Source organism: Pan troglodytes, chromosome 6 (assembly GCF_028858775.2).
Source record: "Pan troglodytes isolate AG18354 chromosome 6, NHGRI_mPanTro3-v2.0_pri, whole genome shotgun sequence".
In the NCBI taxonomy this organism is placed as follows: domain Eukaryota; kingdom Metazoa; phylum Chordata; class Mammalia; order Primates; family Hominidae; genus Pan; species Pan troglodytes.
Window position 1 is genome coordinate 32,872,324 of NC_072404.2, and position 13,540 is coordinate 32,885,863.

Sequence of the window (13,540 nt, forward strand, 5' to 3'; positions counted from 1 at the left end):
ACTAAATGCTGAAGCATTCTACTTTCTAAAGCATTATAGATATGTGATGATAAACAAGTCAAACCAAAGATGCATCTCATTTACAGGGAGGTGTCAGTTGGACACAAAAAAAAATTACTTGGAAAAAGCATTGGGGTATATGCAAGTGAGCAAAGTGGCAGAGCATATAAATCTCTGAAGCAGCCAATAGTAAGACTGTGTTACTGTCCTCAGGTAGACAGGTTTCTATGGGGCAAATTTCCATAATGCCAAGCCATTTGTTTAGCAGTGTTACCCAAGTTAATGAGGTCACTGGTACTCACTTGTTGTCATTTCCCCATTGTAGGCACTTAGGCCCAATGTGAAACATTAATGAAATGAATAGGTCACCAAATACAGTGGTCTGGTCAAGATGTAGCTGTTTGTAAAAGGTTATGAATCAGATTAAAATCCTCATTTGTCACAGAGCAAGGGAGGCAATGCTCTTCCCTTAGCCACAGATCCCTCCACACTTTTCAGAGAAGAACTATTATAGAACTGTTATAATAATTACAATATTATTAGAAAGCATTACCAATTAGAATATGCAGATCACTACCTGTTTCTCTCATAAAAAGCACAGCAAGGAATAAAAAACCACAAAATGCTATGCTGGGAAAAGGATGGGCTTGAAGGTAAATACGAAAGTTGAACTTAGCATTCTCTAATGACCCTGGAGGAAAGGTGATTCAGCTAATATTGGTATTTGTTAGGATTTAATTAAAAACCTCTAATCACTTTTCAGTGCTACAAGTATGAGGTAAGGGCTTTTTCTTCCCCTAGTGGAGTCAGGCTGGGAGCTCCAGCTCTATCCTGTGTTTAGCACTAACTTAGGGTCATATACCCCCAAAAGACCTGGGAGTCCAGTTCCCATGGAACTGCCCATGGAACTCCCAAAGTGACTCCAGCAAATTCCCAATGCAGGATCTACCTGCAAGCTGCAGTAGCCTTTGAAAAACTGAAAGAGAAACTTGAGGAGCAGAGGGTTATTAGTTTTTTTTTCTTTCTTTTTTCTTTTTTAAGATAGGGTTCTCTTCTGTCATGCAGGCTGGAGTGCAGTGGCATAATCATAGCTCACTGCAGCCTTGATCTCCTGGGCTCAAGTGATTCTCCAGCCTCAGTCTCCCAAGTAGCTGGGACCACAGGCGCACACCACCATGCCTGGCTAATATTTAAATTTTTTGTAGAGATGGGATCTCACTATGTTTCCCAGGGTTGAATGCTTTTTTTTTTTTTTTTTTTTTTTTTGAGACAGAGTCTCGCTCTATCTATCGCCCAGGCTGGAATGCAGTGGCGCCATCTCGGCTCGCTGCAAACTCCGCCTCCCGGGTTCACGCCATTCTCCTGCCACAGCTTCCCAAGTAGCTGGGACTACAGGCACCTGCCACCACGCCTGGCTAACTTTTTTTTTTTTTTTTGTATTTTTAGTAGAGACGGGGTTTCACTGCGTTAGCCAGGATAGTCTCGATCTCCTGACCTCGTGATCCGCCCGCCTCGGCCTCCCTAAGTGCTGGGATTACAAGCGTGAGCCACCGCGCCAGGCCAGGGTTGAATAATTTTTAAATGCATTTTACACTTGGAGAAGATTGTACCAAAATCATCCATTTGCATTTTCAGTGAATGACATATAAACATTTTAGTCATTATATATAAGCTAAAAGTATAAAAAGATTGTTTATGTATTTTTTTAGCATATCTACTTTTCATTTGTGAGAACCCTAGAGGAAAAAGTGTTACAAAAAAGAAAACACCCCCCAAAATCTCTACTTTAATGAATAAAAGCTAATGATGTAGGCTGCATTCCTATTATTTAGTTCCTCTAAATGTCTATTCCCTTATTAATAACTCTGCTTTATTAAAATAACTGTCTCGGCCGGGCATGGTGGCTGACACCTGTAATCCCAGCACTTTGGGAGGCTGAGGTGGGCGGATCACCTGAGGTCGGGAGTTCAAGAGCAGCCTGGCTAACATGGTGAAACCCCGTCACTACTAAAAACACAAAAATTAGCTGGGCATGGTCGTGGGCACCTGTAATTCCAGCTACTCGGGAGGCTGAGGCAGGAGAATTGCTTGAACCCAGGAGGTGGAGGTTGCAGTGAGCCAAGATTGCGCCACTGCACTCCAGCCTGGGTAACAGACCGAGACTCCATCTAAAAAAAAAAAAACAAAAAAAAATCTTTTTTTGGGGGGGTTATATGACCCTAAATTAGTGCTAAATATATATCTAAATATATATATATGTATGTCTTTTGGGGGTATATGACCCTAAATTCATGCTATCGTGCTAAATATATATCTAAATATATATATATGTTTGTGCGCTTCCGCTACTAAACTATCATCATTAATCCAGTTGGAAAGATGTGAGAAAGTTTAAATGTAAGCACACCTTACGGTTAAAGAGCTACCAAAACAAAGCAAAGGTATATTTTATCATAAAATGCCACATGTGACTTTAAGCACTTTAGAGTATATCATTCCACTGACATAAAATTAATTATTGATATGTATGTGTAAGTGTACAAAATGTATTTACAGGCCAAGCATGGTGGCTCACACCTGTAATCCCAGCACTTTGGGAGGCCAAGGCAGGTGGATCACTTGAGGTCAGAAGATCGAGACTAGCCTGACCAACATGGTGAAACCCCATCTCTACTAAAAATATGAAAATTAGCCAGGCATGGTGGTGCACGTCTGTAATCCCAGCTACTCTGGAGGCTGAGGCACAAGAATCACTTGAACTTGGGAGGTGGAGGTTGCAGTGAGCCGAGATTGCAGAGTACGACTCTTTCTCAAAAAGAAAGAAAGAAAGAAAAGAAAACAAAAGAAAGAAAGGAAGAAAGAAGAAAGAAAGAAAAGAAAGATATATATATACACATATATATACACATATATATATACACACATATATATATTATATATATATTTACATATATTGGCCGGGTGCGGTGGCTCACGCCTGTAATCCCAGCACTTTGGGAGGCAGAGGTGGGCAGATCACAAGGTCAGGAGTTCGAGACCAGCCTGACCAACATGGTGAAACCCCATCTGTACTAAAAATACAAAAATTATCTGGGCGTGGTGGTACGTGCCTGTAATCCCAGCTACTCAGAAGGCTGAGGCAGGAGAATCGCTTGAACCTGGGAGGCAGAGGTTTCAGTGAGCCGAGATTGCACCACTGCACTCCAGCCTGGGCGACAGACCAAGACTCCATCTCAAATAAATAAATAAATAAATAAATATATATATATATATTTACATATAGTACCAATATTTGAAAACATGGTTAAATTAGAAAATTTTAAATAATACTTTAAAACTTATTAATTGTTCTTTTATAAATGTTAACTTTACGAAGCAAGAAGCAAATAAAATATTAACCACTCACAACTCTGTTTATTTCAAAATATATACTAAAAGAGCATGTCGTTTGCATTGCTGTTTATCACCTATGTGTCTATCAGACTTTGCAAGTGATTCCGCAGTTGTTGCACAATGGCAGTTTCTAGGCCTGTAAGATATCTGATTCCTGTGCTCTGCAACAGATCTATCTCCTGCACCCAGCAGAGCTCAGGGTCATTCTTAGGTCATAGTGGTTAAAGACGGCTGTCAATTCACTGCTTGGGCTAGGTTTCAAGTCTCCTTTATCTCTGTTATATTGATGATTCCCAGTGGTTAAGAAATTAACCATACTATCAGTACGCATCTTAATGTTTTGTTGTGTAGCACCAAAGTGACTGTGTTAAAAGCTCAGTGTGCTGTTATGTGAAAGTCGGCTACCCTTTAAAAACTAAGAACTGGAACAAATATATTTGAATAAATAGTTATGGTTCTATGCTGTGCTACACATTTTTAAAAGGGAGGTTATAATAAAAGGTTGAAACTAGCTGATCCTGCCTCTTCTCAGTGCAAAGGTAATTATTATTCAGTGAAAAAATATGCAGTGAAAATAAGTAATTGCATAAGAAGAGATTATAGTCCTGAGCGTATACACCTGGTGTTTTGATTTTTATGAATACCCTTTTGGATCCCCATGCCTGTGCAACTTAATGTTCATCACAATTCTCCATGGCAAAGGAAAAAGACAAGGCTTAATTGTAAATATGTGCATGCTTTATTGCCAATGCAATGGCATGAACACATTTAACAGGATTGTCATTCCATTTAATTACTCTGATTTTGACAGGGACCTATTACAGATAAAATTGATAGCATGAGTAATAAGGACCATTAAAAAAAAATCACTGCTTTCTGGCCAGGCACAGTGGCTCACGCCTGTAATCCCAGCACTCTGGGAGGCCAAGGTGGGTGGATCACCTGAGGTCAGGAGTTTGAAATCAGCCTGGCCAACATGGTGAAACCCCATCTCTACAAAAAATACAAAAATTAGCCAGGTGTGGTGGTGCCTGCCTGTAATCCCAGCTATTTGGGAGGCTGAGGCAGGAGAATCACTTGAACTCAGGAGGTGGAGGTTGCAGTGAGCTGAGATCACGCCACTGCACTCCAGGCTAGGCAACAGAGTAAGACTCTGTCTCGAAAAAAAAAGAAAAAGAAAAAAAAATCACTGCTTTCTCTTCAAAGAGTGAGTATTAAGATCTTCTTCCATATTCTCTATGGCTACATGCATTAGGTGAAGAAAAAAATAAAGCATAGTAATAGGATAGCCATCCTCAAATTGCTTCCTTCCAAGTTGAGTTATGTTTATGATATGACAGTGATGCATGGTCATTTGTTTAGACTAACTGGGTTAGATCTGTGACATCTAAAGAAAAGCAACAAATGAATAAGTAGGCAAGTGGAAAAAATTAGAGAAAAGCACTCTCCCAAATTAATTATTCATGTGTTAATTACATGTGCTGTTTCTCAGTTTTTTCTCAGTGATATTTAAAGATATTCATTACACTTTTGCCTGAGACAGGTAATAAAATTTCAGGAGCTGAACACTAAGCTTAAGATATGTACAGATGAACAGGAGGGATGAGAGGACTATGGTAACAGTCAGTCATTGCCAGAAATTTGAAACTGGCATTAAGAGGAAGTCAGCAGCTCTATTCAAGTGACAAAGCAGTGGTGTGGTTCTTGGCATCCTGGCATGTATAGCCAAATGGAAAGGCGCCAGGTATTGGCTGGAAGAGCATAAACTACTGATTTTCTCTTCCATAAATTAAGGGAAGGAAGAGTTTTAGCAGCACAGCATCAATGTTTTATGTAGTCACATTAAACTGTCTGCTACTTGAGTTCATTTTCCACATTCTAGTTTATGACTTACTTTTCAAAAAGCTAGTGTCTTCTTAAAATGTCTCCATAAGCCTCACACCCCTGCTCATGAAGAAAAAAATCTAAATTTCTAAATACACCTATAAATCTATCACCCAAATAGGTGATGAATCAAAGCATCTCCTTTTTGGTCTTTTTTTTTTTTTTTTTTTTTTTTGAGACAGAGTCTTGCTCTTTTGCCCAGTCTGGAGTGCAGTGGTGCAATCTCAGCTCACTGCAACCTCCGCCTCCTGGGTTCAAGCGATTCTCCTGTCTCAGCCTCCCGAGTAGCTGGAACTACAGGCATGTGCCATCACGCCCAGATAATTTTTTGCATTTTTAGTAGAGACAGCGTTTCACTGTGTTAGCCAGGATGGTCTCCACCTCCTGACATCGTGATCCGCCCACCTCGGCCTCCCAAAGTGCTAGGATTACAGGCGTGAGCCACCATGCCCAGCCTCCTTTTTGGTCTTTTAAACTTGAAACTGTCATTCAAATAAGCTCATATTTATTTGACTATTGATCAAATGGATATCTTCAATAAAAATATTTTTCCAAGCTACTTTTGTCTTTCAATTAAGAAATGGTTTATGCTATGCCAATAGGATGAGATATTCAGAGGATTAAATCAATAGGCTATAAATTATATGCAAAAAAAAAAAATCAGGTCACTACCCTGACACAACAGATTTATTATTAAAGTAGGTAACTCCATCGCAATTCACATTAGTTTTTATAAAGTAAGAGACAGGGAGAGATCAATGAGAACTTTGGCTTACTGCTGCTTTTAATGGTTCATTTATAATAGCTACTTATCTCCTATTACTTTAGCTTGCTATAATAATGCCAAGCCAAGAAAAAAGATAATCACCATTATGGGAATATATATTTAATTCAAGTCTGATTGACTGTTCTTTAATCTGATTCATGTATTTGTAGAGTGGCCAGAAGTACTCTAAAAGCATAGTGATTCTTAGGTACACATAAAAACCCCATTATACAGTCTACATCAGGTTTAGAGTAAAAAACATCTGGCAGTTTTGGCTTTATTTCCATAGGCATATTATTATTAGATAAACAACCGCATTGCAGGGCACACCCAAAACCCACCAGCTCAAACCCAACTGCTACTATCAACATCAAGGATAACAGCCAAACCTTAAATGGACCTTTCAGCCTCACTATGTTTCCTGGAGACTACTATCTTTGCAAATAAAAAGCAGATTTTTGCTCTACACATGCACATGGATCCACATTCCATTCCTGGATTCTCTACAATCACCTTGCCATTCTTGATGATTAATTACCCTGATTGCAATGGAGATTTGATACAGGCTTCCAAAGGCCATCTCAAATGAAGGAGCAATAAGCTCACTGATTTCATTTAAGAAGGTTGAACAAGGGCAGTCCTCACCAACCAATCCCCCATATTTTTTCTTCCAGGGAAATTGCTATTAAATAAATATTAAAGGAGAGGATTAGGGTTACAGAATTAGGGAGGGAAGGCTCCCCAGTACTATCACTATGGTGGAATGGTAATTAAGGACACAGGTCTTCTTGGCAATATAAGGTGGCTCTACCACTGTTCATCCTTACTGGTTGCCTTGTTAAGTCTCTGCCCAGAAACATAAGGAAACTGACTGATCACTCCTGATTCTCTACATCTCTAAATGACACTATTGGTGGTGTACATGCAATTTCACTCCAAAAGCAGTGGTTACAGTACACTCTCCAAAAAGCTAAAATTAGTAAGACTGGCAATACCAAGTGTTGGCAAGGATGTGGAGTAACTGGAACTCTCATACATTGATGGTGAGAGTATTAAATTGATACAAACGGCTGGGTACAGTGGCTCACGCCTGTAATCCCAGCACTTTGGGATGCCAAGGCAGACGGATCACCTGAGGTCAGGAGTTCAAGACCAGCCTGACTAATATGGTGAAACCCCATCTCTACTAAAAAAAAATACAAAAATTGGCTGGGCGTGGTGGGGGGCGCCTATAGTCCCAGCTACTCAGCAGGCTGAGACAGGAGAATTGCTTGAACCTGGGAGGTGGAGCTTGCAGTGAGCTGAGATCATGCCACGGCACTCTTGCCTGGGTGACAGAGCAAGACTCCATCTCAAAAAAATAATAATAAATAAGTAAATAAATAAATAAACAAATTGGTACAACCACTTTAGAAAACTGTTTGGCAGCCTCTATGAAAGCTAAACACATACCTAGCCTATGATCTAACAATTCCACTCTTAGGAACATAGCCAAGAGATATGGATACATATTCTCACCAAAAGACATTAAGAAGAGTGTTCTTATAAGTTTTTTATAAGACTTACTCAAAGCCAGGTGTGGTGGCATGTGTCTGCAGTCCCAGCTACTCAGGAGGCTGAAGTGGAATGATTACTTGAGTCCAGGAGATCAAGGCCAACCTGGGCAACATAGTGAGACTCCATGTCTAAAAAGGAAAAGATTTACTCAAAATAGCCAAAAATACAAAACAACCAAAATGTCACCACAGTAGAAGAGATAAATGAAACATGGTATATTCATACAATGGAATATTACACAGTGATTTTTTTAAAGGACAACTATTATTACTAGCTATAACATGAATAAATCCTACAGATATTACAATAAGAAAATAGACACACAGTATCTACCGTATGAATCCATTTATATGAAATACAAAATTAGGAAAACTAATCCAGCAGTAGAAGTCAGAATAGTGGGGGTGAGGCATGAGGGGTGGGAACTGACTGGAAAAGGACACAAAAGAATCTTCTGGGATGCTAGAAAAGTTCTATATCTTGATCTAAGTAATCAAGATACACATCAGATACACATCACATCAAGTATGATCGAGATACACATCAAATACAGGTATGTGATCAATCTTAAAAGCGTTATAGAAAAAAGACACAAAAGTCTATATGTAGTATGATTTCATTTTGGAAAGGACAAAACTGTAGGGATAGACAATAGGTCAGTGGTTACCAGAAGATTTGGGTAAAAGGAGGGAACTGCAAAGGGTAACAAGCAAACTTTTGGGGATGATAGAAACAGTCTATATTTTGACTGTGGTTGTGGTAATCTGACTCTACACAGTTATCAACATTCATCAAATTATACATTTAAAAGGATGAATCTTATAGCTCAATTATAATTTGTTGCCTAGTTTGAAAATATTCAACAATCTAAACACTTAAGATTAGTATACTTTGGCTGGGCACGGTGGCTCACACCTGTAATCCCAGCACTTTGGGAAGCAGAGGCAGGCGGATCACCTGAGGTCGGGAGTTCGAGACCAGCCTGACCAACATGGAGAAACCCCATCTCTACTAAAAATACAAAAATTAGCCGGGCGTGGTGGCACATGCCTGTAATCCCAGCTACTCGGGAGGCTGAGGCAGGAGAATCACTTGAACCCGGGAGGTGGATGTTGCAGTGAGCCAAGATGGCACCACTGCACTCCAGCCTGGGCAACATGAGTAAAATTCTGTCTCAAAACAAAGATTAGTATACTGTGTGTACTTCCTATACTATGTGTATATTATATTTTAATTTTAAAAAGTTTGAAAAGTAAAGAAAAAAAAAAGAGGTTAAGTGGGTTGTAAGGCATGCATTCCAGTCCAGACTTTGCTACTGGTGTGTTATGTGAAATGCTTTAATTGTTGCTACTGAATAAAAATACAGAAAGTGTTAGGCCTGGAATGGGCCCTGAAACTCACATAATCTCACTTTGATCTACCAAGGAGTAATGATCTCTGAAATATCACACAGCTAGTCAGTTGTGGAGGCAGAAATGAAAACCTAGGACAACTGACTTTCAGACTCTGGTTCAATTCCAGTTCAAGCGAGATTTTTAAAAAGTCAAACTGATCATTTGACACTAAAGAAGTAGCAAATTTTCAACTAATTGTGTAATACTGGGCCCCTGTTTGCACATACAGTCATGTGCCACATAAGATGTTTTGGTCAACAATGGTCGGGCACGGTGGCTCATGCCTGTAATCCCAGCACTTTGGGAGGCCAGGGCGGGTGGATCACCTGAGGTCAGGAGGTCGAGACCAGCCTGGCCAACATGGTGAAACCCCATCTCTACTAAAAATACAAAAAATTAGCCAGGCGTGGTGGCAGGCACCTGTAATCCCAGCTACTCGGGGGGCCGAGGCAGGAGAATCGCTTGAACCCGGGAGGAGGAGGTTGCAGTGAGCCGAGATGGCGCCATCGCACTCCAGCCTGGGGGACAAGAGCGAAACTTTGTCTCAAAAAAAAAAAAAAAAAGATATTTTGGTCAACAATAGACCACATATACAATGGTGGTCCTATAAGATTATAATGGAGCTGAAAAATTACTATCACCTAGTGATGTCATAGCTGTCAGGATATAATGAAACTAATTTTTAAAAGATAAATTTAGTGGGCCGGGCGCGGTGGCTTGGGCCTGTAATCTCAGAACTTTGGGAGGCTGAGCGGGGCGGATCGCCTGAGCTCAGGAGTTCGAAACCACCCTGGGCAACATGGTGAAACCCCATCTCTACTAAAATACAAAAAATGAGCTGGACATAACGGCACATGCCTGTAGTCCCAGCTACTCAGGAGGCTGAGGCACAAGGAACGCTTGAGCCCGGGAGGTAGAGGTTGCAGACAGCCAAGATCACGTCACTGCACTCCAGCTTGGGCTACAGAGTGAGACTCTATCTCAAAAACATGGCGAAACCCCGTCTCTACTAAAAATACAAAAATTAGCCAGGCGTGGTGGCACACACCTATAATCCCAGCTACTCAGGAGGCTGAGGCAGGAGAATCATTTGAACCCGGGAGGTGGAGGTTGCAGTGAGCCCAGATTGCGCCATTGCACTCCAGCCCGGGCAACGAGAGTGAATCTCCGTCTCAAAAAAAAAAGTAAAACTTTAAAAATAAATAAATTTAGTGTAGACTAAGTGTACAATGGCTTTTGTTTTGTTTTGTTTTTTGTTTTTTTTGAGATGGAGTTTTGCCTGTCACCCAGGCTGGAGTGCAGCGGCATGATCTCGGCTCACCGCAACCTCCGCCTCCCGGGTTCAAGTGATTCTCCTGCCTCAGCCTCCTGAGTAGCTGGGATTACAGGTGCCTGCCACCATGACTGGCTAATTTTTGTATTTTTAGTAGAGATGGGGTTTCACCATGTTGGCCAGGCTGGTCTTAAACTCCTGACCTCAGGTGATCCACCCGCCCTGGCCTCCCAAAGTGCTGCGATTACAGCCGTGAGCCACTGCACCTGGCCAGTGTACAGTGTTTATTAAGTTTACAACAGTGGATAATAATGACCTGGGCCTTCTCATTCACCCACCACTCACTCCTGACTCATCCAGAGCAACTTCCAGTCCTACAAGCTCCATTCATGGTAAGTGTCCTATACAGGCATACCATTTTTATCTTTTATATGTATTTTTATTGTATCTTTTCAACATTTAGATACACAAATACTTACCACTGTATTACAATTGCCTACGGTATTCAGCATAGTAATAAGTTGTACAAGTTTGTAGCCTAGGAACAGCTATACCATATAGCCTATGTGTGTACTAGGTTATATACCATCTATATTACTGTAAATACACTCTATGATGTTTGCACAAAGATGAAATAATCTAACGACACATTTATCAGAACATAGTCCTGTCATTAAGCAGCATATGACTACATTTGCTTTTCACTTCCCAAATGCCACTGTACTCCAGCCTAGGTGAAAGAGTAAAATCCTGTCTCTAAGAAAAAAAAAATTATTGTTATATATATGAGTTATCAGTGATCATTTGATAATAGCAATTTACCCAAAAATGCAGATTATGACAGCCTCTATTTAGGAAGCTCCAACTAAATCTTGGCATACCATCTACCCCTTCCTGTCTGGGGCCATCTCCAATGTCACTTAGTCATATAAAGTACCCAAACTGCTCTACCACTGGGAGAGGTATTTTAGGTACAATCCAGATTATATGACTCCTTTATTAACTCCTCTGAAAATTCAGTTCCTCTGAAACAAAGTCAACATTTTTAAGTCCACACATTCACAAACACCCCAGATCTTATCAAATTCTATAATATAAGATGGTGTTCATTGTGCTACATAGTTCCTAACAATATTCTCATAAAATTGCAAACAAGAGCAGTTATGCCATACTTCTCTTGAAAATTGAAACATTAAGGAACTGCTAAATCAGTGATCTCTAGTTTCTCTTTCTATGCTCTGTAGCTATCTAAATGACCTTTTGACCCCCTTCCCCTCCCATCCCTCACTAAAACCCAAACACTAACTTCTCTCTGACCTCCACCCCCTGCAAAACAGAAAAGAAACTAGTATGTTATTTACACTTTTTGATTGACTGACTAGTTACACTTAAGTTCCTGTTGTTGTTGTTGTTGTTGTTGTTGAGACAGAGTTTCACTCTGTCACCTAGCCTGGAGTGCAGTGGTTCAGTCACTGCTCACTGCAGCCTTGACTTCCCAGCCTCAAGCAATCCTCTTGCCTCAGCCTCCCAAGTAGCTGGGACAATGGGTGTGTACCACTACACTCTGCTAATTTTTTTTTTTTTTTAATTTTTAGTAGAGATGAGGTAACATTCTGCTGCCCAGGCTGGTCTCCAACTTCTGTGCTCAAGTAATCCATCCCCCTCAACCTCCCAAAGTGCTAGGATTACAGGCATGAGCCACCGCACCTGGCCCACTTTAGTTCTAGTAAGTTTCAGCAGTATGTTAATTCAAGCAATATTTACATTTTAAGCCATTTTATCCCTTATTGCATAATGAAAGGCCAATTGCTTCTCCATTAAAGAATTCTGACCTTCAATTTAACTTCAGTAAGCAAGTGAGAAAATATTTTGGAAACAAGGAAGAACTTGCAACTACACTTTGTATTCCTAGCCTTGGGGAGTCATGAACCACATTAGAATAGCTGAGAGGAGCTGGGCGCGGTAGCTCACGCCTGTAATCCCAGCACTTTGGGAGGCCGAGGCAGGCGGATCATGAGGTCAGGAGATCGAGACCGTCCTGGCTAACATGGTGAAACCCCGTCTCTACTAAAAACACCACTGGGCGTGGTGGCATGTGCCAGTAGTCCCAGCTACTCAGGAGGCTGAGGCAGGAGAATCTCTTGAACCCGGGAGGCGGAGGTTGCGATGAGCCAAGATCTCGCCACTGGATTCCAGCCTGGGCGACAGAGCAAGACTCTGTCTCAAAAAACAACAAAAACAAAAAGAATAGCTGAGAGGCTATAAAGAAAGAACCCAAAGGATCATTTGCTCATTTACTCACTCATTCGTGCATTCAGTAAACATTTACCAAGGGTCTACCACGTGCCAGGTATTGTACAAGGCAGACAGAATTATAAGATATGGTCTCTATCCTGAAGTAGTTTGCAAGGAGGAGTCGCAAACAGATTAAAAATATTTAAAGCCCAAAAGTGAGAAGCGCTCTGACAAGTAGAAAACACTGAAAAAGAACAGGAGAGATGGGATTCACTGGCCCTGGGGAGAGTCAGAGCAGGTTTCATACAGACAGACCTGTGAGCTCAGCTTGAAGGAATGTGACATGTTGAAAGGCAAAGAAAGAGTTGAAATGGGTTTCCCAAGCTTTCAGCCAAATATGAAAGGAGACAGGAGGAGGGGAATGGGTTACCTTTCTTTGCACAGAGGGAATTTAAGGCCAGAGAAGCTAATGACAAGCCCAGTGTCCACCGCAGCCACAAAGAAAAAGGGCTGTGGCAGCAGCTGGGCCCCTTCCTCTTATCTGTAGTCACACAGAGAACACAGTTGATGACAAGCCTTGCCAACATGCCCTTAGCCACTTTAGGGGAGGACAGGTGCAAACATTTTCATATAACTCCATACTCAGCCTACACTCTTTAAAAAGTTATGTTTGTATCAGGATATATCATTGGAACATAAATTTTATCCACATCCTTTAAAATAGTTACAATTTGGTTTTGCCCTGTTTTTGGCCTAAGAATTTCAAAGCCTTTGTTGGTGTTGAATTTAGGATCACAAAGGTTTGTAATCAAACAACGTCCTTGCCTCAAAATAGCTTCCTTCTAGCCAGGGAAGTATTAGAGGGGGTCTTGCCTAGCTATAGCAGATAAAGGCTTATTCCTGGAAGCTTGCTGAAGGCAGAGAGGCTTCTATTCCCTCCTCCCCAAATTCTAGCAAAGCCAGGTGTGTCTCTACAATATCCAGTGCTGACCTCTTTTGCACAATTTCTTGGCCTAAGCAACTTTCTTAGGTCTTTAA

At 40.9% G+C, this 13,540-nt stretch overlaps 1 long non-coding RNA gene across 1 annotated transcript in view; it reads right to left on the reverse strand.

Annotated features, from left to right (window-relative positions):
* Nucleotides 1-13,540, reverse strand: part of LOC134810419 (uncharacterized) — a 141,646-nt gene that overhangs the window by 121,492 nt on the left and 6,614 nt on the right. Inside the window, exon 2 of the long non-coding RNA XR_010158371.1 lies at nucleotides 7,610-7,728. This is a non-coding gene — a long non-coding RNA (uncharacterized LOC134810419). The remainder of the gene's footprint in view (nucleotides 1-7,609; nucleotides 7,729-13,540) is intronic.